At 45.2% G+C, this 27,083-nt stretch overlaps 1 long non-coding RNA gene across 1 annotated transcript; it reads left to right on the forward strand.

Annotated features, from left to right (window-relative positions):
• The first annotated feature begins 9,150 nt into the window (after window positions 1-9,150).
• LOC137637343 (uncharacterized) lies at window positions 9,151-25,220 on the forward strand. Its single transcript, XR_011043576.1, has 3 exons — window positions 9,151-9,237; window positions 24,193-24,371; window positions 24,871-25,220. It is a non-coding gene; the product is annotated as an uncharacterized lncRNA (long non-coding RNA).
• Window positions 25,221-27,083: the final 1,863 nt, after the last annotated feature.

The following is a 27,083-nucleotide window of genomic DNA, read 5'->3' on the forward strand; positions in this document are numbered from 1 at the left end:
TTACTTATATCGTGTTTTAGCGCTCATCAGACTCGGTCGCCGTTCGACCACATACTAGATCGCTAGCTTAGCCCCTAGGCTGGACAGCCTAGTGCTTGTTTTCATGCATGAAATATACCAGTGTTCCTAGGTTAAGTTATGAAGATTGTGGCATTATTAAACATACTATTAACTGTGATGTAAGTGTTTTCGCCTTCGGGGACCATATAGGGGACCGGGTTGATTGCGTTTCTTCCACCCTAACCTAATGTAGGAACCCCTATATGCTCCCTAATCCCCCCTGCCTGCGGACGTTCCCTCTGTGTAGCCTTGCTTCCCCTTCTATATAGGGGAATTTTGTCTACAATCAGAGTATTTTTGCTTCTCTGCCTACCCTAAGGGAATGACCCTCCCTTAGGGTCGGACCGAGAAATAAGGAACGGCTCTGCCCTTCCTCAGTTGCACCTGGTTGGGTTCCTCCTTCCTCCCTGCAACTTGTGATGTGTCTTTTAAGCTTGCCTAGCCTAGGAGTTAGCCCTCCTTCTCTAGGTTAAGCTCTGGGGGTTGACTCTGCCCTATTATAGTTTGGGACGGTACTCCTGTACCATTCTCATTCTGGGCTACCTAACCTAGGTTAGGGAGCGTTCTCCCTTACCTTGGTGGCCGTTCTCATACAGAGTCTCCTCTATAGAAAGACCCCTCATCTTCCCCCTCCCCACCTATCCCTTTGGTGTAGGCTTGCCTACACACATCTGTCCTTAGTCCTACAACTCCTCCCTTGGGTGGAGTGGTAGGGCTAACTTGTTCTCCTGCTGAGCTGGCCGCTGTGGTACACATACCCTTCAAAGCGTTCTATGGGGGTGGTTGCCGGCAGCGGTCCGGCCGGCGGGGGTTTCCCCCCTCTTGAGTGCCCTCTAACCCTTCCTTGGGTTACCCCAGGCACCCGGCCGACTGCCGGCTCCCTGCCGCCGGATGCTAGGAGTATCCACTCCTATCATGAGTGCACTCTCTCCGGAGGGATGCCGGAGGGGTATGAGATCTTACTCCTTCCATCCCTCCTTACCTTTCTCTCTTTCTATCCTGGTGCCGGTCCCTTGCCGCCTCTACTGCCGGCGATAACCGCCATTACCTCAGGTGACATTCTTTCATAAGATGCCCTCCCCCTCTAAGTCGTCAGCCTTCCGTGTGCCGGAGGCTACCGCCTTCCGTTGACATACAGCCGACGTCCCACCCCTCATTTTACCCAGTAACAGCTGGCCGACCTTCAGAGCCGGCCACCGGCGTGCCGGCATTGATTGCCGGCGGTCTAGGTATACAACCATATACATATCTATCTTATGAATTGATCCAAGCTCACCAGGCCGTCAGCCTTCGGCTGCCGGAGCCGCCGCCCCCTGCCGGCGACCCGCCGCTGTGCCGGCGGTCGCCACGATGGTATTATACTTTAGATACTCAGTGTGTCTGTCTTGATGCCTTCCACCCTGCAGGACCGGCCTCCGGCGTGCCGTCGTTCTGCCGGCACCCTCCTGAGACGTTAAGGGACATGCACCCCTTCCCATATCTGCCAACAACATGCTGACAGTCAAAATGCTGCAGCCAGATGGCTTGGCCACTTCTATATATAGGTATTGTCTTACCATCCAAGTCTGTGGCTATGCTGTTTGATTGCACATTACAATATTCCAGCATACTCTGTGTGTCTTAGTGCAGCCGATTGCCGGAACCTATATTTAATAAGGGGTTTCTCCTATTCCCCTTCTACTCCAGGGATCTGAGTGGTCTCAGACCCTGCTACACCCTGCGGGCGATTTCTGTTAGAAGCTTAGCTTCTACCCACCACGGCTTATCCATATGGATTTCCGTTTTGTGAGCTTTGGCCACAAAAGAAATTGCCTACTGATAAGGTTACGGTAACCGACTGGGCGGGATTCACAAGTATGTGTCTATCTACTTCCTTTCCCGCTCATTATTCTCAAGCATTATAATACCTTGTGAATTACTGTACTTTAATGTTTAAAAATTTTAGATTAAGTTATCTTAATTTTAGAGTAATGTAAGTCATTCTTATGCCATCCATGTACTCATGATCTCTTTCTTTTACAGGAGGAGTATATGAAGTGTGAAAGCAACTTCTGCGGGGTGAAGCGCCCGGACTTCTATGGTCACAAGGCGTGCCGGACCCACGCCCCCTGCGCCGCCAAGAAAGGCGACCTGAAGTATTGGGACCCGCAGAACTGTACAGTCTGCAAGAGTCGTTTGGTCGAGGCGTTCGACGATCCTCCTTCTGCGGAGGCAAGGGACAACGCTCGAGAGAAGCTACGCAAATGGGTGCGTGGCTTCCAGAAGAACGCCACCGGACCGTATCTCGCCAACGAAGATTTGAGGGCCTTGCTTTTCCCAAAGGCATCCAAAGACTCTGTGGTCCCCAGTGATCAGATCACCACCGTCCAGATCGTGGTGGAACCTGATATTGTCATGGCCCAGTCCATGCATGAGTGCCATCTGGATTCCGATAACGTGGAACGTATGTCAGAAGTGTCAGAAGAGACGGAGAAGAACCTCATGGGCGAGGAACTCGACTATGAGGAAGATCAGGTGGAATACCCTGATTCGGAGACCGAGTTCGCTCCCGCTCCTACTCCCGCAGCAATTCCTGCACGGTCCGAGGAACCTGTTCCTTCGACTTCCACCACCCCGGACCCTCTTCCATCGGCCACTCAGGAGGTCTTCAAGATGCTTGAAGCCCTCATGGAAAGAAAACTACGAGAAACCCAGGAGCAATTCCGGACTACTCTGGTTAATCTTAAACAACCAAAACGGATTTCGGTTAAGGACCTCCCCACTTGCTCGGAAGCTAACCCATGGAGATATGCCGAGCATATGCCAATCACGACTGGAAAAATCTACATCAGTGAAAGGGTTGGCTCTATCTTGTTGGAAGAAGTGGAATTCTTCCCGAATTTCGAGGCTTATCCGGACTGTTACGTCCGGCTCAGGTCCGAACCAGCCTCAAAGGAAGAGACCGAACCGAAGGAGGTTATCGTGTTCGATCTTGCGAAGGCCCACGCTATGTTAGCCTAGGCGGTGAAGAGTAGGGGTTTCACCAACTCCAAGATGCCGGCGCTTAGTAAGAAGCATCCAACCTTCGTTGCGCCGAATGCTGCGACTTTCCCCTTCATCGAAAAAGCCTTCACAGCGGTCTTAAAGGCAGTGGAGGAAGGGAAACCTTGCCCTGCACTGGAGGAGTGCAGACCCTTCTCCCTTACTGTTCCTCCCGATGATAGGCACTGGAAAGACGTCCGGTCAACCTTCACGGTAGGGAAATTAGAGCCTGACGTAGCCGGTCGTCAATTTAATGAGGACCTCCCAGGGCTAAATGATCACCTCCTTCGTAGGGAACAGGATACGAAGGAGAGGCTTGCCGCGTCGCTGTCCCACCAGGTACAGCTAGAACTTATGGCCGGGGATACTAGAGTCCCGGACTTTTATATGGTCCTAGCCAAATCGCACTTGGCAACGGTGACGAAGGACCTATATAACTTCACTAGGGCTCGCAGAGCCTGTCGTGAATTCGTGTTCGCCAACGCGACGGTGAAACACGAACCCCGGAGGCTGATTTCCTCCAATATCTGGGGTAAGTATCTCTTTCCTTCCTCCCTGGTGAAAGAGATTGCAAACAAGGCCGCCACGGAGAATAGGAACCTTCTCCACAAGTGGGGCATGTCAAGGAAGAGGAAATCCTCTCAGGACGATGGCCCTCAACCTAAGAGGAAACCTCAAAAGCCGAAACCCCAGCAACGTCAACAGAGACGGCAGTTTCCGGGTACCGCTACTCCCCAAGTGGCCACACAGCCACAGCAGACCTTTCAGTTGGTCCCCCAACCAGTGGTGTCGCAGTCACCGGTCTTTACCCCTGCATATGAGCAACACGCTACTACCTTTCGTCCCAGAGGTAGGGGCTCAAGCAGAGGTTCCGGCAGAGATTCGTCTCGCCGTCCCTCCAGAGGCAGAGGAGGAAGGGGAACTAGCGGCCGAGGTGGCAAACCCTCGGGACACCAGAAGCAATGAAGTGCTTCTACCAGAAGACTCCGCCAATTCCAGGATCGTTGGACCTTCGATCCCTGGGCGCACAGCATCGTCAAGAAGGGACTAGGCTGGAGCTGGACTCAACCACCCCCAGCCTTCCAGCAATTCTTCCAACAGTCAACCCCCCTCCTGGAAGAATATGTCCTAGAACTCTTGAACAAGAAGGTGATCAGGAGGGTAAAGTCAACCAGGTTCCAAGGGAGACTATTTTGCGTTCCCAAGAAGGACTCCAACAAACTCAGAGTCATTCTAGACTTATCCCCTCTCAACAAGTTCATTGCGAACAACAAGTTCATTGCGAACAACAAGTTCAAGATGCTGACTCTGCAACAAATAAGGACCCTTCTGCCTCAAGGGGCCTACACGGTCTCCATAGACCTGGCGGATGCCTACTGGCACGTTCCAATGAATCATTACGCTTCCTCCTACCTAGGATTTCGACTCCAAAGGAAAAGTTACGCCTTCAGGGCCATGCCCTTCGGGCTCAACGTGGCTCCACGGATCTTCTCCAAGCTGGCAGACGCCGTCGTCCAACAACTCCGTCTTCAGGGCGTCCAAGTGATGGCCTACCTAGACGACTGGCTAGTCTGGGCGACATCGCCCGAAGATTGTGTAGGAGCCTGCAACAAAGTCACCCAGTTCCTAGAGCATCTGGGATTCAAGATAAACACCGAGAAATCTCGCCTCTCTCCAGCTCAGAAGTTCCAATGGTTGGGAATCCATTGGGATCTTCAGTCACACCGCCTTTCCATTCCACAGTAGAAAAGGAAGGAAATAGCAGGGTCTGTCAGAAGACTTCTGAAATCCAAATGGATCTCAAGACGACAGCAGGAACAAGTTCTCGGCTCTCTACAGTTCGCCTCTGTGACAAACCCAGTGCTTCGCTCACAGCTAAAGGATGCTGCGGGAGTCTGGAGATGTTTCGCATCCATCGCTCGAAGAGACCTCAAGAGACGGCTTCCAAACAGACTTCGCTCACTATTAAAGCCGTGGTCGGAAGCAAAGGCCCTGATAAGGTCCATTCCTCTTCAACACCCGCCTCCATCGATCAACATCCACACGGACGCTTCACTGGAGGGTTGGGGAGGTCACTCCCACCAACGACAGGTTCAAGGAACATGGTCTCCCCTATTCAAGACGTTTCGCATCAACATCTTGGAGGCCATGGCGGTTCTTCTCACCCTGAAGAAACTCTCCCCGCCTCCCTCGATCCACATCCGTCTGACTCTGGACAACTCGGTGGTAGTCAGATGTCTCAATCGTCAGGGCTCGAGATCGCCCCAGATAAATCAGGTACTTCTTCTGATCTTTCGTTTGGCAGAAAAGAAGAAATGGCACCTGTCTGCAGTTCACCTACAAGGATTCCGCAATGTGACGGCGGACGCTCTATCACGGACAAGCCCAATAGAGTTGGAATGGTCTCTAGACGCAAGGTCATTCTCCTTCATCTCTCACCAAGTCCCGGAACTTCAGATCGATCTCTTCGCAACGAGCGACAACAATCAACTTCCTCGATATGTGGCCCCGTACGAGGACCCCAAGGCAGAAGCAGTGGATGCCATGTCACTGGATTGGAACAGATGGTCCAGGATATACCTGTTCCCTCCCCCCAACCTTCTGCTGAAAGTCCTCTCCAAACTGAGAACCTTCAAAGGGACAGCGGCCCTAGTGGCTCCCAAGTGGCCCCGGAGCAATTGGTACCCTCTGGTCCTGGAGCTGCAGCTCACGCTGATCCCCCTACCGGGCCCAGTTCTCTCTCAACAAGTACATAAGTCAACTGTCTTCGCTTCATCACTGAAAGTCAGGGACCTTCATCTCATGATTTTCTCTCCTTAGCCGCAAAGAAAAGGTTTGGAACCTCGAAGAAAAGTCTAGACTTCCTCGAGGAATACAAGACTGAATCCACACGACGGCAATACGAATCTTCCTGGAGAAAGTGGGTCTCTTTCGTCAAGGCAAAAAATCCTACGGAAATCACCATTGATTTTTGCATGTCCTTCTTCATTTACCTTCATGGACAAGGCTTAGTAGCCAACACGAATTCCACCTGCAAATCGGCTTTGACTAGACCACTCCTGTACGCGTTCCAGATTGATCTGTCCAGCGATATCTTCAATAAATTACCAAAGGCATGCGCTAGACTACGCCCAGCACCTCCACCAAAACCTATCTCCTGGTCCCTGGACAAGGTGCTCCATTTTGCCTCTAACCTGGACAACGATTCGTGCCCTCTAAAAGACTTGACTCAAAAAGTTATCTTCCTTTTTGCTCTCCCCTCGGGAGCCCGAGTCAGTGAAATAGTGGCATTATCAAGAGAAGAGGGTCATATCCTGTTCGCAGATACAGGAGAGCTTACCCTCTTCCCTGATCCGACGTTTCTCGCTAAGAATGAACTACCCACCAAGAGATGGGGCCCTTGGAGAATCTGCCCCCTGAAGGAAGATGTCTCTCTATGCCCATTGGAGAGTCTTTAGGTCTATCTTCAAAGAACTTCAGACTTTGGTGGAGGACAACTCTTCAAAGGAGAAACATCGGGTAGTGGCTTGTCACTGAAACAACTAAGAGCGAAAATCACCTACTTCATTCGCAGAGTGGATCCTGACAGTACATCCGCAGGTCATGATCCTAGAAAAGTCGCGTCTTCTCTGAACTTCTTCCAGAGCATGGATTTTGAAAGCCTCAAGAGCTTCACAGGTTGGAAATCGTCGCGCTTTTTCTTCAAGCACTACGCGAAGCAAGTGCATGAAGTTAAACATTTCGTGGTAGCCGCAGGTAGTGTTATGAAACCTGCCGTTTAACTCTGCATAGAACAGTGAGTTACTTGGGACTTTAACTCTACGGGTGCCTGTGTTGATCATTTTGTGATACATAGTGATTTCATGGACACTTAGTGTTTCTAATAGACTGTTCTTACCAAGGTGAAATGTCATAGACTTTACATGAGTGCCACATGCTCTAGGGCATGATGTGTTTTTCTTTGAAAAAGACTGACGTTCCTCTGGAACTTGTGTTTCTAAAAGCGAAATTTCTTTTCGGATTCAAGATTGAAGTCGTTTATTTTCTTAGTACATTATTCTTTATTATTGTAAATAAACTTTACATTTATTATTGTAATTGTTATCACAATAATCAGCAATCTATGAAATAAAATGTCTATTTTATTACATGTGCGTCTCTCTCCGTTCCTATTATTTATTATGAAATATATGATTGTCATAGTTTCATTTACCCCTTCCCTTCTGAAAGAGAAGAATAATATAGATATACTTGTATTATATACTCACTCATGCTTTGATAATATTCCTACCTGAATACTTACCTTCGTCCTGCCTTCGAGACCAGATAGATCTCTCCTCCAGGGAGTGTAGTAAATGTTAATCACTTACCTATGCTTGATAATATTCCTACCCGAATATTAACCTTATGTCTTGTCTCGGAGTCCTGCACGAACTCTCCGCAGGGTGAGTAGCTCTTCAATGATCGCTTCAAGATATTAGTATGGTCCACCAGGACTTCTCTGCCAGGGGGGCAAGAAGCTGGTTCTTCACGGAACCTCTAGTAAGGACATGTTACATACCTCTATTCGAAGCCCTTGGCACTTGCATAAAAAAGGGGAAAATATCCACGATACATTAATTCTCTGGTACACTTCCATCAGGACGTCATGGCTTGAGCACAAAAACGGATTTTGAGCGAAGTGAAAAATCTATTTTTGGGTGAGATAGCCATGACGTCCTGATGGACCCTCCCGTCTATTCTAGTCCAGCCTTTCAGGCCCCGCCCTGTCCTGCTGTATCATGGAGATTAGCAAGAAGCTGGCCTCAGGATGAGGACGGACGTGACGTCATTTAGCAATGGCACCCGTTTGTTTACGTCTCGAGTACCAAAAGCAGCCATGGATGAGTGTAACTGTGGAACGGCTCCCCAGTTATTCTCCACCTTTCCATATCGAAGTGTTAACTCTATATGGGGTGCAGATAGCTATGTGGCGTGTTAATACATGCGTCCCCTGTTGATATAAAATATCCTAGAGGGAAACCTTTAGGGTACTTGCACCAGAAGTTAGAATTCTGTGATAACCTTTAGTTTAATTATCTGGGAATATTCACTGCAGTTAAATATACCCTAGGAAGCTACTGAAGGAACCTTCCATCAGGACGTCATGGCTATCTCACCCAAAAATAGATTTTTCGCTTCGCTCAAAATCCGTTTTATTGTGTCAGATTTACTATTCTTAAGTAAATCTTACTCATTTAAGATACTATCTACTTTCATTTTATGGTGATAGTTTTACTATTCTAACGTAAATCTTACGAACTTTATATCTTAAAATTACATAAGTTATGGAAGATGATATTCCTAAAGGCATTAACTCATAAATTTGCTAAGATGACTTAATGACGAAAAAATAAAATAAAAATTTTTCGTTTTGTTAAATATAATAGTTACCCTTAAATAACGTTTTCTTGAAAAGAAAACTTGTATCGTTTTCTTTTTCTTAAACCCGCTTATCCAGGGGTAACTTGCTTATACATTTCACTCCTATATATTCAATAAATATTAAATTATATTCAAATTCTTTAACCAGGGGGACAGCTTGTTGAGAATTTGTCCCCAAATCTGGGAATTTCTAGAGATGTTTAGGGACATATCAAGTGTGTGAGTTCCCATACGTCTGGTAACTGTAAAACACTCTACAGTAAATACTTATGAATAATTCTGTCTTCAATAAGATTTATAATGACTTAATTACGTTTTATTGTTTTCCTGTGGTACGACATTCATTACAATTATAATTTGATTAATATACCTTTCAGAGCACACAATTAAATCAAAACATGAGTTCGTCATTCAAAAGCTGAATTTTACTGTTTGCGGTTTCACAAATACCATTAATTAAAAGTAAATACAGAATATATTATAATCATGGAAGATACAGGAGTACATAGTACAGTATTTAGTAGGCTACAGACTCAGTTTTTGTTGGAGACTACCTGAATGAAATAATTCTGATTTAGGGAACTTTTAGGGATCTGTCTAGGGATGTCCATGACAGTGTAGACTGTAGAAGAAGATTCATTTCTCAGACAAAGAGAGAGAGGAAGAAGGAACCAAGTCTCGTGACTCTCGTCTTTTAACTTGTGATCCTGCAAACAGCGAAGACTTTATTAGGTAAGGGGGGACAAATTTTACAAGGTTTTATTGATTTTATTATGTTCTCGCAGTATCTTTAATTACTCAAAATACTGGAAATTCGAATATCTTGTAGGTGCTGTAGGTATCCAAGTGTTAAACCATCGAATTTCTTTAAGGGTCTTTTATTGGTGAAGAAACTTTATATATATATATATATATATATATATATATATATATATATATATATATATATATATATATATATATATATATATATATATATATATATATAAAACATTTCTCAAAAGTGGCCTTTTTAGCGTGTGTTGGTAATTCCATTAATCAGTGAGTGGTTATTAAATGAGATTGTTTCCAGATGTGGCTTTAACTTTTCAATTAATGATATGGTGTATAACTGTAGTCGCTGTGTGGTTTTAGTTCCAGTTAAAGAATCTGTAATGCACTTACACAGAAGTAAGTGTTTGGTAGAATAAAGGCTTAGTTTTGATCTTTAATGGACTCTATATAGGCTACCACCAATACATTGAAATTCAGTTTAAATTAAAGTAGGAAATTGCCGTGATAAAAGCACAAGTAGGAACATGGCTTTTTATTAAAGTTTTTAGTATATATTCTTGGGAAAACTTTTACAGAAAAGATTTATTTTGTATACAACTCGTGGTTTTTTCTCATATTCCAATAGTAGACGTATAATTACCGCATTAGTAATGACCAATTAACTCTTACTGTAAGGGAGTGGGGTTCCCTGGCTGTTTTTTGACTAACCAGACAGAACTGGTCTTCTGCATATTTGTTCTTCGTTTAAGAGGGCGGGTCTACTCGGTATCAGAGAATTAAAAAAAGAAAAAAAAGTATTTAATCTGGAAATGGGAAGCCTTATTTAGTAATTGATACTAAGACTTCGTTTAGTATCAAGATGAAAAGTTGAATTTATTTTATATGAATTAATAATGAAGGGAAATTGCTGGCTACAGTATCATTTTGCCTTTGACTTCAAGCCTGGTTATAAAGGATCAGTGCTTCTGGTTTTTTAACCATTACAAAATTAGTGAAGATGCTACAGCAATTGTAATCTTAATCTAACAATCGAAATTGTGGTAAAGAACTACTCAAAATGGGTGAGCATTGGTTGGAACATAAAGAGCTACTCAAAATAAGACATCATACAACCATGGCAATCTGTATTTCAAATTACAATATTTTACAATCCAAATTCAAAATTACGTCTTTGGTAAATCATACTTGAGTTTCTATGTAACATGGGCAGTCGTGCATGAGTTGCTCATCTGTTAATAATCGTGGATTTTCGTAAATAATGATAATATATATATTATGTATGAGTAATGTTTTGTTTCTATTTGTGTGTGGTGAGAATGTATTCATCGAGCGACAGTAAATGGTGTCTCATACAGTAGGGTCCATACATGAACTTTAAGTCTACTTAGAGGGCGGTTTTGCTGGTCATGTTACACAGGGCCTAAGGCTACAATATCAGTTCATCGTGTACATACTCTTAAGGTTTTTCTTATATTGCACAACACATGTAGTGTTTATTACCAAATGCTTTTGTTTTGAAACGGGTAATCTTTAATTCAATATTTATCCTAGATTTACTTCCATGTAGATATTTACTATTAGTTTTCATGTGTTGGTTCTGGAAAAATCGTAATAAGTTAGGACGAATTTCTTGTGTAATTCTGATATTTGAGAAAATATTCTTTGGAAAGCATTTATTGATACGTCTTATTTTGTATTAAACCTTCATCAATATCATTCGCTAATGTGCAGGCGTACTTAATTACCAAACTCTTACTGTAAGGGGGGGGGGGGGTCCCTAGTCTATTTTTAGACCAGTCAGGCAAAAGTTTGTAATATTTAGTTTAATGTAAAGGTATTGTTAATTTTGTTTTGCATGCATTGAATTTTAAATTAATAACTGATGAATAGTTCCATGTGGAAATCTCCGAAGGCAATGTCATTTTGATGAAAAAAAAACTGGTTATTAGTGATCAACAAGATGGCAAAAAGCGTCAATACTGTCCTTAATACTTCGTGGACTAAGCAACTTAAACCGAAGGCTTGACCTTGAACTCTGTGTGTGTGTGTGTACTACATATTTTCATCTTTAACTTGTTAAGATTTTTGTTAATTTTACGGTCGTGGTAAAGAGTAGGGTTTATAAAAAAAAAATTGATACTTGACATTAAGGTATTTTGTATGTAAGGAAATATATTATTTCCATTGGTCTAAAATATTCAACAACGAAAGTATTTAGATCTTGCTAAGGGTAGTTATTAAGGACGAGTGATTATGCCGAGTTTCAATTCAGAAAGTCTTCGTTGAGATGTTATAACAGTTATACCCTTTTTGATTGGAGATACCTTGACGTGGTGAAAGGGATTGTGTATCGCCATGATGAGCAAAGTTGTATTAGTCAGGTCCACCCATACTAGGTTGATTTGCTGTGAGCGATCAGACCTGAGGCTTTGTCCTGCAGTGGACAAGACACGGCTGCATTTGTTATAGTATGTTATAATTTTAATCCAACTACGTACAAAATTGGATGCATACAGATACTGAGGTACTTAATTTAATTTTTACCTTTGGCAATATGGTACAAAAGTAATCAAAAGTGTTCATACCTAAGCATTGGCTCCCCAATTATGGAATGTAGCAGTGACACCCTGCAGTAGTTACTCTATATTGGATATTGCAGTTTAGGAGCCAAATTCTAAAATAAATGTTTATTTTTCCAGCTAATGTAGGCTGAGATGTGTTGTTGATCATGCAATGACCGTAGCATTTCCTAAAACATAACTTGTCGTCTTTATGGTTGTTGTGGCCTGATTGGTAACGTCTCTGTCTGGTGTTTGCCAGACGGGAGTTTGAGTCTCGCTCAGACTCGTTAGTGCCATTAGTGTCTGCAACCTTACCATCCTTGCGAGCTAAGGTTGGAGGTTTGGGGGGAGAGCATATAGGTCTATCTGCTGAGTCATCAGCAGCCACTGCCTGGGCCGCCCTGGTCCTAGCTTGGGTGGAGAGGAGGCTTGGGCGCTGATCATATAATATAAGGTCAGTCTCTAGGGCATTGTCCCGATTGCTAGGGCAATGTCACTGTTCCTTGTCTCTGCCATTCATGAGCGACCTTTAAACCTTTATGGTTCAGAGTTAGGTTAGAGCTCTAGACTGTAGCCCGTACTGGCGAACGCAAGTAGCCTCTCGTATAGGTGAACTTTTAATACTCTTGTTTTGAAATCGAAGTACGATTCAGATTTTGAATTTATTTCCTTTTTATTTTAATTGAGATATTTACTATTATTTTCCCTATGTTGGTTGCAGAATCGTATTAGGTTAGCCAGAATTTAATAATAAATTCAAATTGGTTTGTGTTTGGGTATTGTGTGGAGAGAAGTAATAATGATCAGCACCAAAAGGTTAATTAGGAATATTATTATTAAATTCATACCTCAGTTGAGTCCTTTCTTAACATTTACATCGATAGTAATCGACTTTTGCCTTTTCATAGCTAGAGGACAAATTGTCCTCAAATAAATCAGGGAAATATAATCAGCTGTATGTTCCGTCAAGTGAGTTCAATTATCTTAACGCTGTGTGCAGGTTAAGTAAGCTAAGGTTTTGATGAGAACCAGACTTCTAGGAGCCTGGTGTGGACCATGTTATCAATTATTGGCATCTTTGTGACCTTATGATTAATCATGTTTAGTTGAATAGGGTTCGAATGAACGTCACTGTTCCTAGTGTTTTTGTGTTAGCAGTTCTACAGTTGCTTTGTTTGGCTTGTGAACGTGGCCCTTCAATGTAAAGCAGTGATAGGCTCTCTCTCTCTCTCTCTCTCTCTCTCTCTCTCTCTCTCTCTCTCTCTCTCTCTCTCTCTCTCTCTCTCTCTCTCTCTCTCTCTCTCTCTCTCTCGTATTCTGTTACCTTTCAACACACAGAAGTGACCTCATCATGACTACTTATCTCAAAATTACCCTTTTCTAAGAATTTACTATTGTGACCCCTTGTAGGTATTCTACTAGTAATCCTTCAAGTCATGTGGATTTAAATCCATTTTCCAGTCGAAATCCTTCAGTCCTGCTGGTGGTTTATTTCCCCGATTTTAATTGCTCCAAAATATCAATTTTTATTCTATACAGTTTTCGGTTGATTAATTTGGTAGGTAAGATCCAATTTGTCTAAAGTTGTTGATCCTGAGAGAGAGAGAGAGAGAGAGAGAGAGAGAGAGAGAGAGAGAGAGAGAGAGAGAGAGAGAGAGAGAGAGACGGTCAACGTATTTTCAATTGCATGATGGAATTATTGTGAAGCTCGTTGCCACTCTCTCTCTCTCTCTCTCTCTCTCTCTCTCTCTCTCTCTCTCTCTCTCTCTCTCTCTCTCTCTCTCTCTCTCTCAAAGAAAATAATTGCTAAAACACTGAAAGCTTATTCAGTCCCAAAACCTATTTGAAAACACGATTTTATTCCTAAAATACCATCGCTGATCAAATTCATTTGAATGAAATAATTATATTAACTAAATTGTTCATTGTGCAATCAACAGACAACTGTAATCACCTCATTAGGTATGGCAAAACTCTTATTATAAGTACTATTGGTTCCTCATCTGTGTTTTCGGTTTATCAAGCAAAGGTTGTTACCTGTAGTTTAGCTCAAGGTGGGAAGACGGAGAAACACGTCTTCGGTATTTAAAGGTTTAAAGGCCGCTCATGAATGGCAGAGGCAAGGGACAGTGACATTGCCCTATCGAGTAGACAGTGCCCTAGAGACTGACCATATATACATATGATCAGCGCCCAAGCACCCTCTCCACCCAAGGAAGGACCAAGGAGGGCCAGGCAATGGCTGCTGATGACTATAGGTTCCCCCCCCTCCCACATCCTTAGCTCACAAGGATATGAGGTTGCAGCGACCAAAGGAAACTGACAAGTATCCTGGTTCCATTAACTTGAAACCATCTGTAACTATTCTCGTGTCAAGACGATTTGTTGGCTGCTCAATATATAGCAATTCTCTTAGATATTTTGAACGTCCGGTTCTGATAACTTGAGTCATAGCACAAAGACTCTATTCTAGCTTATATAGGCAGTCGGTTTAATTCAATTAGTATAGGAGTGATCCTTTCTAGAGGTGGGACACCTTTTTATCAATCATGCTGCTCTGTTTCTTATTTGTTCCGTAACCTAATACAAACCACGCTATTTACATGGGGGTATTATTTTGGCGGAGCTGAAATGACGAGCCATTAAATTTTAACGAGGGTTAACTACCCCCTCGCTAATTAGCGGGGGGTAGGGAAGGGGTAGCTAGTTACCCCTCCCCCCCTCACACACTGTGAATAGCTCAATTCACTTTTGGCTCGGGTGATGATCATACGTTTCTGCTCTCACCCTCGCTTGACAGCCTTTAATCTGCTTTCTCTTTAACCAGTTTGTGTGTGAAGTTGGCCTCGACTCTAACAATGCGTACTTGCCCTGGACTTCCCAATCGCCCGTGCGGGACTTTTATGTCCTCTTTGGATACGGATCCTCACGCCCTTTGCCCCCTTTGCCGAGGTCAACGGTGTGACAAGGAAAATGTGTGCAGTGAGTGCAGGGAGTAGTCTGCCTCCCAGTGGGAGAAGTTCGGCCGTAGGCGCAAGAAGAAGCCCAAGAGAGACCGATCTCCTTCGAAGGTGACTTTGAAGGAGGTGGTCTCCAAGGATTCTCCTTGCGCCGCCCGAACCTCCTCCGAAGGTCTCCCTCGTCCGGCTTCACCTGTGAAACCGCCGAGTGAGATCACAGGCCCTAGTGGTTTTTGCCAACCTCGGGGTGGTGGAGAGGGCGTGGCCTCCCTTAGCGAGGTTGTTCCCTCTCCTCCCCCGGGGGAGGATATTTTATATTTTGATGAATTTGACTGTACGGTATCTAACCATGGTTTATTTCAGCTTTGGGCTTCCTTGGGGCTTAAGGGCACTCCCTCCAAGGAAGGCCTGTTTGACTTGTTGCAGCTGGGGGCTGCAGTCAAACAGTCCCCGGTAATTCTGGAGGTTTATCCTTCAGACATTGTCGACGCTGTTTTGTTTGTCCCTTCTGACGTGTCAAGTCAAATCCTTGATCCTGCTGCCTCGGATGTTGCTGAAGACTCACCTCTCCCTTCCGCGCAGCCTTCGGAGGGAAGGGTGGGTCCTCCGGTCTCTCCTGCGAGCTCGTCTCCCCCCCGGGGTAGCGCGCTTTCAGAGACACCTCTTCGAAGGACCGATGACCCTGACTCCTTACCCAGGGGTCGCATTCGACGTAAGGCCCGTAGGCCTCTTCGAGAGAGGGGGCTCCCTTCTCCCTATAAAGGGGTGAAGAGGCGCCTCTTTGGGTCTCCTTCTCCTCCCCCTACGGAGGAGCTACCTCGTCAGGAGAAGGTCATACCTACAACATCCTTTGACATCTCTGCGGATCGTTCACGATCCCCTACTCCTGCCAGATCTTCAGTGCTGCCGTCACCTGTAATCCTACAGGCACCGTCCCCTTCGGGGGAAAAGGACTCTGGGGTTAAGTCCCTGGCCCCTGTGCGTGCACCTGCGCGCTTGCGTGCAGTTGAGCGTAGGTCATCTTCGTCACCTTCTCGTCAACGATCTCCTGTTCGCCAGCGCTCTCCAACGCGCCAGCGATCTCCTGTGCGCCGGCGCTCTCCTGCTCGCCAGCGCGCTCTTCATCTTGAGGATGATCAATGCTCCCCAACGCGCCAGTGATCTCCTGCTCGCCAGCACCTTTCTGGGCGCGCTCTTCAGCCTGTGAAGGACCAACGCTCCCCAACGCGCCAGCGATCTCCTACTCGCCAGAGCTCCCCTGTTCGCCAGCTCTCCTTAGGGCACCCCCAGCCTGAGAATCAACAACTTCCTGATGGGCTCACTACGCACCATCACTCTCCTGTGCACGCGCGCAAGCACGCACTAGTGCCTGTGCCTGTTGCACGCCCTGCGAGCCCACGCTTGCCAGCGCCCTCAAAATCTTCTGATTCAGACGCTCGCAAGGGTTCACCTTTGCCTCGCTCGTCGATTCCTGCACTCCCAGTTGCCCCTGCGCGCCCTTCGATTTCTGAGCGCCTCTTAAGTTTGGCGCACACACGCCCACGATCTCCTACAGCTCGCCCTTCACACCAACACGCTGTGGGGCCTGCAGGCTCTAAAGAAGGGGCCTCTCCTTCATGCTCCCCAATCACTGACAGATCTGTGCGCCACCAGTTGAGGGAGATAAAGTCTTCTAGGAGACATCTCTCTCCCTCCCACCATCACCAGGGCTCTCCTAAGAGGTCGCGCGCCCACTCGCCAGCTCATTTTCTGGAACGTTCTCCTACGCGTTCATATGCACGCTCTCCTACTCGACCTCGTGCATACCCTCCTGCGCGCCATTCACCTGCGCACCAATCTCCTGTGCGCCATCATTCGGGGTCCTATGGCCGCCATTCTCCTACGCGCGAACGGTCGCTCGCCTACGCGCCATCGTGCTACCTCGCCCGCGCGCGAAACTTTTTTCACGAGCTCTCCCGGGCGCGGCATCGCTCCCGCCCGTGTGGGTTATACGGATCGCAAGGATCCTCAGCAGGACGCTCCTCCTGGGAGGCGTTCCCAGGATTCACCTCCGCGCAAGAGGAGGACAACGGCAGAACAAGAAAGATCGGCAGAGAGGTCTAGGCAATCATCTTTTTCTTTTCAGGAAGGCCCCGTGGTGTCCACTCCTAAGGGTCGCGAGATCACCTTTTCTCCAGCGGGGATTGCTGACACAGCGTCAGTCACCCGTCTACCATGGTTCCGCCACATGATCAATGCTGTGGTCCAGGCTATTAAGCCTTCCAGCACTGATCAGGGACGGGACCCTTGACGGGTTCTCCACCGTTGAAAAAAAGGAAAGGAGTGGGCTTCGTGGTGACTCCTCCCCGGGATAAGCTGGTCTCCAGGAACCCCATCAGGCGGACCCCTTCTCCTTCTCCAACCTCTGCAGCTCCACCCCCTCCTGTAGATGAGTTTATCTCGTCCTCGGGGGATTCCTCTAACTCGGAGAATTCTCCCTTGGCACCAAGGGGAGAATTTTCTCCGGATAGAGGAGGGGTTGCACGGGAGGAGGTTCCTCCTCGGGCGTCTGTGCTGGAGTCCTACTTTCCTCCCAGGAGGGAATCGAAGGACACCAAGACTGTTCCAAAATCTTCATCGAGGATTCGTCAAGAGCCAGCAATCCCTAGGGAGGACGTCCACGTTTCTCCCCAAGAAGACCTCTTAGGGATGGGAGACTTAGCTGCCAGTCCACCAAGAGGAGAGCACAGCGAGTCAGAACATGCGTTCTGGCAGGTCCTTGGATTGATGAGGGAGCTCAACAAAATCAAGGGCCCAGAGACAGCCCCTCGCGAGGGGAAAGACACCGTGCTTGACGAGGTCTTTGGTGTCCAGAACCCCCCCAAGACTAGTGCGGCTTTGCCCTAGTCTAAAGGGGTGAAAGGCGCCAGGGACAAGGTCAAAGCTCAACTCTCCGGTCTGGCCTCCTCAGGACGTTCTTCTGCCGGGTTCAGACTCCTCCCACCTCCTCTAGTCCAACAGAGGAGGTATTTCGAGATCGACGGGGAGTCTTGCATGTCTCTTCCACTCCATCATTCTGTGGAAGAACTAGCTAAGGGAATTCCTTTCGAGAAGCTCTCTACCCGGCAGGTGACGTTTGCGGCGTCAGAGACCCAAAACCTGGAAAAAGTCGCGAAGAGTGCCATGCAAGCAACTTTGTGGCTTGATCTCTGGCTTGGGTCTCTGGGCATCCTATTGCGATCTGAGGATCTGTCCAATGAGCGCAATAGGAAAGCTTTGGAGACCCTCCTCTTCTCGGGCACTCGCTCTATTGAGTTTCTAGCCCACCAGGTCTCTAACCTGTGGGCCAATTTGATCCTCAAAAGACGCGATTCAGTGTCTGAGAGGTTCCATCCGAAGATCCCCACTGCAGACGTCAGCAGGCTCAGGCACTCCTCTATTTTTGGAGGGGTTACTGGAGCCTCGTGACATGGAGCAGTCGGCTGAGAGGTGGAGGAGGTCGAACCAGGACACTCTCCTCCAAAGGGCCCTGACATCTCGGCCCTATAAACCTCCAGCCCCTCAACAACAACGTCAACAGCAGCTTCGCAGGACACCTAAGCAGGCTCCGGCAGCTAAGGCAAGCGTGTCTAAGCCGCAGTCCTTTCAGCCAAAAGACAAGAAACGCGGCAAGTCCTCTAAGGAAGGCAGAACTCCTAGAGGAAGCGGCAAAGGTCGCAAACACTAGGAGTGGCAGTCCCCCCCGCTTGTCCACCTGTGGGGGGATGCCTAAAAAGTTGCGTGCAGTGGTGGCAGCAACTCGGGGCCGACCCTTGGACGGTCTCTGTGATCGGTCAAGGGTATCGCGTCCCATTCACAACATCTCTATCTCCCCTGACAGCGAATCCAGTGACGTTGAACTCCTATGCCTTGGGATTGGCAAAGGGGTTGGCCCTCCGGGCAGAAGTCGAGACCATGCTCAAGAAGGATGCTCTCCAGGAGGTCGACGACGGCTCCCCAGGCTTCTTCAGTCGACTCTTTCTTGTAAAGAAGGCGTCTGGAGGCTGGAGACCGGTCATCGACCTCTCAGCACTGAACAAGTTTGTCGTACAAACTCGTTTCAGTATGGAGACAGCGGACATGGTCAGACTTGCAGTGAGACCACAAGTCTTTATGTGCACTCTGGATTTGAAGGACGCGTACTTCCAGATCCCCATCCATCCGTCTTCCAGGAAGTACTTAAGATTCGGCCTAGACGGCAAGACCTACCAGTTCAAGGTGCTGTGTTTCGGTCTCTCCACGGCACCCCAGATGTTCACCAAGGTGTTCACTCTGATCTCGTCATGGGCTCACAGGAACGGCATCCGTCTCCTTCGTTATCTGGACGACTGGCTAATCCTGGCTGACTCGGAGTCGACCCTTCTGCGACACCGAGACAGGCTTCTGGAAGTTTGCCAAGATCTAGGGATCTTGGTAAATCTCGAGAAGTCCTCTCTGTGCCCTACGAAGAAACTGGTATACCTAGGCATGAAACTAGACACGATTCTCCACAAAGCCTTTCCATCAGATGAAGGGATAGCAAGGCTGAGGAAGGTAGCAGAACCTTTCCTCAGACGAGGAGAGCTTCTGGCCCAACTGTGGTTACGTCTCTTAGGCCATCTATCATCTTTGGTTCGTCTTGTTCCAAACGGCCGCCTCAGGATGAGATCCCTTCAGTGGCGGCTGAAGTCACGATGGAATCAGGGAAACGATTCCCCGGACTTCCTAGTTCCCATAGGACCTTCGGAACGGGCGGATCTTCGATGGTGGCTGGACGACGAGAACCTACGGAAGGGAGCAGATCTCCTCGTTCTCCCCCCAGATTTGACTCTGTTTACGGACGCGTCAAATCAAGGGTGGGGGGCCCACATTCTGAACCAAAGAGCCTCGGGCCTTTGGTTAGAATCGGAAAGGTGCCTCCACATCAACCTGCTAGAATTGAAGGCCGTTTTTCTGGCTCTTCAACAGTTCCAACAAACCCTGGCGGGCCACTCCGTGGTGGTGATGAGCGACAACACCACAGTAGTGGCTTATATCAACAAGCAGGGAGGTACCTTCTCGCAACAGCAATCCCATCTTGTAGTAGAGATTCTGAGATGGTCCGAAACCCGCTCGATCTCACTGTCAGCTCGCTTCATTCCTAGCAAGAGGAATGTCCTCGCCGACACCCTCAGCAGGGCGACGCAGATAGTGAGTACCGAGTGGTCTTTGGATCCTCAGATAGCCAACAAAGTCCTGACTTTGTGGGGTTCTCCGACTGTAGACCTGTTTGCGACAGCCTTGAATTTCAGGCTGCCCCTTTACTGCTCTCCAGTCCCGGACCCCAAGGCTTTCTGGCAGGATGCATTTCAACACAGGTGGGACAACATGGACGTTTATGCCTTCCCACCTTTTTGTCTGATGAGAAGGGTGCTCAACAAGGCCAACCTATCGGTCAACCTCTCCATGACTCTCATAGCTCCGCTATGGCATCATGCGGAATGGTTCCTGGATCTTCTGCATCTCCTAACGGAACCCCCAAGAGAACTCCCTCCACGTCACGAGCTACTCAGACAACCACATTGCAACATCTTCCACAAGGCCGTAGCTTCGCTTCAGCTTCACGCCTGGAGACTATCCAGCGACTCCTCACGGAGAGAGGATTTTCTCAACAGGTTGCAGACCGGATGTCTCGGCACCTGCGAGAATCCTCTGCCAGCGTCTACCAGGCGAAGTGGAAAGTCTTTTATGGTTGGTGTCGTGGAAGGGGTTTCTCTCCGCTCGATGCCCCTATTTCAACAATAGCGGAGTTCCTTGTATATCTTCGGGAGGAAATGCGCCTTTCGGTCTCGGCGGTGAAAGGCTATCGCTCAGCCTTAAACTTAGCCTTCAGGCTGAAAGGAGTGGATATTTCCTCTTCGTTGGAACTTTCTCTACTCATACGCAACTACGAGCTTACTTGCCCCCAGTCGGAAGTCAGACCCCCTCCTTGGAACGTGGTTCAAGTGCTCAGGGCTCTGAAAAGACCTCCTTTTGAACCATTACGCCAGTCGTCTGATCGCCACCTAACGTGGAAGACGGTGTTCCTACTTCCGTTGGCCTCGGCCAAACAAGTAAGTGAACTTCATGGTCTCTCCTACGACGTTGCCCATTCAAGGGGATGGGGGGAGGTAACGTTCAGGTTCGTCCCTGAGTTCATTGCTAAGACTCAAAACCCTGGGGTGTCGGATCCAAGATTCGACTCCTTCAGGGTAACGAGTCTACGTTCTGTAACTAATGACCCAGACCATCTGTTACTGTGCCCAGTCAGGAGTCTGAGGCGCTACCTCAAAAGAACAGCTGCAGCCCGTCCTCATGTGCAAGCTTTGTTTGTGAGCACAGGGAGGACAAAGAGGAGGGCCACCAAGAACTCCATCTCTTCATGGATTCGCAAGGTGATAAGCAGCACCTTGAATCCCGACTCTCCTCCGTCACGTCGTCCCATCGTCCCAGAGCTCACGACGTCAGGGGTGTTGCTACTTCCCTGGCCTTCAAGAGAAACTTCTCTGTGACGCAGGTTCTACAAGCTGGGGTCTGGAAACGTCAGACGACGTTCACAGCCCACTACCTGCAAGACGTGACCCACAGGAACCTTGATACGTTTTCTATCGGTCCTGTGGTGGCTGCACAACAGCTGGTCTAACCTCAGGCTCCTTATTGGACAAGTAGCAGAAGGTTGAGGGCATTGTTACCCGGTTTTAGTCTACGTGTTTGAAAGAGTATGTCTGGGCCTTACTTCTTTCTTCATTCTCCCCTCTCTTGGTGATAGCAGCATCCAGGTCTTTGCGCAGCTGACCTCAACCTCTGCAGGTAAACCATGCTTCCTTGTGCTCCTAGTATTAGCCTTAATACTGTCGCGTCTCCCATACCCTGACGAGGTGGTATTGGGAACGTCCTAGCCTAGAGTTCCACATAAGAACTCCAGGTCAACTTCCTAGGACGAGTCACGTTATTCTCCTTCACACACATCCTGGTAGGCCGCACGATGGTCAAACATGACGTGTGAGGGTTGGGGGATCCCGTTCCTTGAGTTCTACAACTCGGAATTGGAGTCCCCGGGTAAAGCCGAAGCCAGAAGGCTGGGGACTTTCCGCCCTTCCTAAGAGTAAGTCACCCCATGTAAATAGCGTGGTTTGTATTAGGTTACGGAACAAATGACAAATTTCGTAGATAATTTGTGTTTTTCCTACTATACAAACCTTAGCTATTTACGCAAATGTTACCCGCCAGCCCTGACCCCCAAGTCAAGTCCTACCTTTAAGTGAATTGAGTTATTCACAGTGTGTGAGGGGGGGGGGGGAGGGGTAGCTAGCTACCCCTACCCTACCCCCTGCTAATTAGAGAGGGGGTAGTTAACCCTCGTTAAAATTTAATGGCTCGTCATTTCAGCTCCGCCAAAATAATACCCCATGTAAATAGCTAAGGTTTGTATGGTAGGAAAAATACAAATTATTTACGAAATTTGTCATGTTTTGTAATATCTTAAGTTGTCATTTGAGTAGATCGTAACAGAGCGAGTTTCAACAGTCAATTCTGGAAATAACACAGAATTATCATAATCTTAGTTTGCCTTAATTCTGTAGTGACGTAATCATGACATCATTATAACACTACTTCGCTGAAAATAACGAGTGGACTTGTCCAGTGGAGGTCAATACATGCCGGAAAATTGGTTAGCGGTTGTCCAAAGTTATTTCCGTTTGGTTTTTGGAAGAGACAGACTCGACCGGCGTTATCCTTATTACATATAAAGGTAAAGTTTCTTTGATTTTGGGGTCACCTTAAGATCCACCATCCCAAATTTTCTCACCCGAAGATCTGACACCCCGAGCGAGGCTCTTTAGGGGATAGTAAAGATTAATGAATCTTACTTTATTGTAAGGGATGCTCTTGTGTGGTCCTATACAGTAGGGGAACCCTACTCTCTACAGGACCTCCAGAGAGCAGGGGAACCCTACTCTCTACAGGACCTCCAGAGAGCAGGGGAACCCTACTCTCTACAGGACCTCCAGAGAGCAGGGGAACCCTACTCTCTACAGGACCTCCAGAGAGCAGGGGAACCCTACTCTCTACAGGACCTCCAGAGAGCAGGGGAACCCTACTCTCTACAGGACCTCCAGAGAGCAGGGGAACCCTACTCTCTACAGGACCTTCAGAGAGCAGGGGAACCCTACTCTCTACAGGACCTTCAGAGAGCAGGGGAACCCTACTCTCTACAGGAGCTGCAGAGAGCAGGGGAACCCTACTCTCTACAGGACCTCCAGAGAGCAGGGGAACCCTACTCTCTACAGGACCTCCAGAGTCATTTTGTCATGATCGTTCGAAAGCATTCAACACTAAACACTGCATGTTGCTCGTTTATTGTTAAAACAGCGCTGTCGAAAAACTCACACTAGTATTTGGTCTCGGATGTATTTAAACTTTTACAATAGATATGTTTTTTGTTTTTATGCATAAAGTTTATTCCTAAATATTCATAGCTTGGCACACTAGTTCTTAATCATGAAATCAAAGTAATTTATTTAAGCTTACGATAATACCCAAAATGTGAACTCGTTGATATAGATATTGTGTAACTATATGTTCACATAACTTCTCAAAACCAATTTTAGAAAATTATTGTAGCCATGAGTTTAACAATTCTTGCAGCCACGCATTGGCTTTATATAGCATGATATTATATAGATTTCTTTAGTAATCCCAGGACCGCCTAACGTTACTGGATTTGCATAGAAGATTGAAACAAAATTCCCCACCCACCCAAAAGAAAAAAAAAAAAAAAAAAAAAAAAAAACTGTTGTAGTCAGTCGTGGTATTTTTTTTTTTTTCAGATAGTTTTACTTGACGTCTTGTCTTGTTTTTGTTCCTCCAATTCGTTCACTCCAGGGATACATGTTATGAAGTATGAACCCACTTCTGCGTTCACAGTCTATAACTATAACTATGACTTTATCTATAACTATTATACTGCAGTACAACAATCTTTGTGATTTGTGAAATTTTACTGCAATTTTAACTAATAAAGTAAGGCAAAAAAACTTCAGTAGGTATGTTACTCAGTGTACTAGTTCCCCCTCATTTGTGGCCAATAGTTTATTGAGGTGTGGTGTTTTTTGACAATTTAATTTATACAACCAATGAATTGTGACTTTTTCAACAAATAAACCTCTTGTATTTGTTCGTGCTAACATGAATCTCTTGTAACTAAATAGTTTTTTATGCCTGTCAGTAAACTCAGCTGTTGACATTGGATAGTCAACTAGTGACAAGTATCTTAAGCTTGGAAGGGATTATAAACTATTTTGGGAAAAATCTAGTTGAAGTACAGTAGGCAAAAGTGAAAATGTTGCTAAAATGTCCTTTTCAATTCTTTCCAGATTTGTGCTCCAGTTTGCTTGGTATTGAATTCATAAGAAACTGATGACTGAAAGAGGACACTAAGGCTGTCATGCAACAAGTTGAGAAATTGCTACAAGAGAATCCTCTGTCTTCTGTATGAGACAGTTACGAATGGGACCATCTAAGGTGAACTAATACTGTGAACTTCGTTTGAATGGTAAAATCCTCGTTCTAAGGTTCTATGCTTTTTAGAAGATAGGTTAGATTTTGGGCATTTAGTGCTGGTTATGAAGTTCCTCAATCATATACAGAACAATATTAGATTATGCTGAGTAAATAGTAGATATTTATAGATCTTTTATTTCCAGAAATTGGTTATCCATTCAGTGAGATTTATTTTTTTCTTGATTTGTAACAAGTAATAGGCCTCGTAGGATTCACTTGAGCTGTATTTGATCAAAATATATATTTCTTATTAATGTTTACTACTAATTCCCGAGTAGTTAGTAAGCTTTGATTAAATAAATGCATTTTTGTAAAGGGGAAAATGTTAATGCAATAATAGTTTAATTCTACGTCTCCATTAGACCTACTATTTTGGGACAACAAAACTTCGTTTACTCTTTTTTTTGTCAAAATAATTCTAGGAAAAATTAGTTATGTAAAATAGGCAAAAGCAAAAATTCTATTGAAATGTCCTTTTCAATTCTTTCCAGATTTGTCATCCTGTTTGTGTGGTATGGCACTGAAGCCTAGAGGGCTTGCAGACAGAAGCTGTTGTTCCTTAAGTTGAAAGATTGTGATGAGGTCTTCAGTCTCCTGTCTCCAGTATGACCCGAGTTAATTTACCATTTTCAATGATCCAATACTATCAATTTCGTTTGCATGGTCAAATGATTTTGAAAGTTGTGTGCTTTTAAAACCTAGGTTAGATTTTGTGACATTTGGTACTAGGGTGAAGTTATCATAAGAGTACAGAGATAGAATATTAGACTGGACTCAGTAAATATCTGATTTTGAAGGTTTAGTATTTGTGGATATTTGGTTTTCCATTTTATGAGAATTATTTTCTGGAAGGGGAGTCTTTAGATTAAAATTGAAGTGATAGGACTCAATCAAATTAATCAAAAAATCCATTTATTTTTCTGGATGAATTATTCTTTTTTTTTTTTTCCTTTTTTTTCCTTTTTTTCCTTTTTTCCTTTTTTCCTTTTTTCCTTTTTTTCCTTTTTTTCCTTTTTTTCTAGAAGTAAATCCCGTCAGTTTGGAAGCTCAGATTAAACTCATGCTTTTTATTTAATGCTTTTAAACTTGAGTAAGTTTAGAGTTTAGTTCTATATTTACGTTTAAGTGTGACATGAGTTGATCACTTACTTTTTTACTTTTACTTTTAGGGGTTTATTTCTCGCCCTCCATCAGACTCTAAGAGTCTGTTCAGGCCTTGATGTGTGAAAATAATTTCAGTTTATATTTTGCTCTGTAACAAAAATCAACTTTTTTTTTTATTTGTTCTTTTAAGATATCCCGATTTTCTCTTTTTGCCTTAAAATATTCTAACTTCTTCACTGAAATATCATAATCTATTGGTCTTTAGAATATCATAAGTTTTGTGACTTCGTTTTGGAGCTTGAAATGTTTTACATTTGGGGGCTTAAAATATTTTATATTTGGGGCTTAAAATAACTTATATTTAGGGCTTAGAATATCTCTCTTTTGGGGGCTTAAAATCTCTAATTTTTTTAGCTTAAAATATCCTACTTTTGGGGCTTAAAATATCCTACTTTTGGGGCTTAAAATATCCTACTTTCGGGGCTTAAAATATCCTACTTTTGCGGGTTAAAATATCCTACATTTGGGGCTTAAAATATCCTACTTTTTGGTGCTTAAAATGTCCTACTTTTAGGGCTTATAATATCCTACTTTCAGTGAATTAAAATATCCTACATTTGGGGCTTAAAATATCCTACTTTTTGGTGCTTAAAATATCCTACTTTTGGGGCTTAAAATATCCTACTTTTTGGGATTAAAATATCCTACATTTGGTGCTTAAAATTTCCTACTTTTTGGGACTTAAAACATCCTACTTTTTGGGGCTTAAAATATCCTACTTTTTGGGGCTTAAAATATCCTACTTTTTGGGGCTTAAAATATCCTACTTTTTGGGGCTTAAAATATCCTACTTTTTGGGGCTTAAAATATCCTACTTTTTGGGGCTTAAAATATCCTACTTTTTGGTGCTTAAAATATCCCACTTTATGGGGCTTAAAATATCCTACTTTTTGGGGCTTAAAATATCCTACTTTTTGGGGCTTTAAATATCCTACTTTTGGGGCTTAAAATATCCTACTTTTTGGGGCTTAAAATATCCTACTTTTTGGGGCTTAAAATATACTACTTTTTGGGGCTTAAAATATACTACTTTTTGGGGCTTTAAATATACTACTTTTTGGGGCTTAAAATATCCTACTTTTTGGGGCTTAAAATATACTACTTTTTGGGGCTTAAAATATCCTGATTTGTTTTCAGTTGATCTGATTTATGAAAAACATATTATTCCTTTAAAAATGACCGAAAACAGTACTAAATTTGTGCATTATGAATCCTATGATGCTTCAAACTCTCTAACCAAAAGGATGAGGGACATTGAGAACTACAATGGATTAGTCCTCTGGGATCCGGACTCTCCTGGCAAAGTCCTTCAGAGCAAGTGGAACTTCTAGAACAGTCCTCTGGGATCCGGACTCTCCTGGCAAAGTCCTTCAGAGCAAGTAAAACTTCTAGAACAGTCCTCTGGGATCCGGACTCTCCTGGCAAAGTCCTTCAGAGCAAGTGGAACATCTAGAACAGTCCTCTGGGATCTGGACTCTCCTGGCAAAGTCCTTCAGAGCAAGTGGAACTTCTAGAACAGTCCTCTGGGATCCGGACTCTC

Source organism: Palaemon carinicauda, chromosome 3, assembly GCF_036898095.1.
Source record: "Palaemon carinicauda isolate YSFRI2023 chromosome 3, ASM3689809v2, whole genome shotgun sequence".
NCBI lineage: Eukaryota > Metazoa > Arthropoda > Malacostraca > Decapoda > Palaemonidae > Palaemon > Palaemon carinicauda.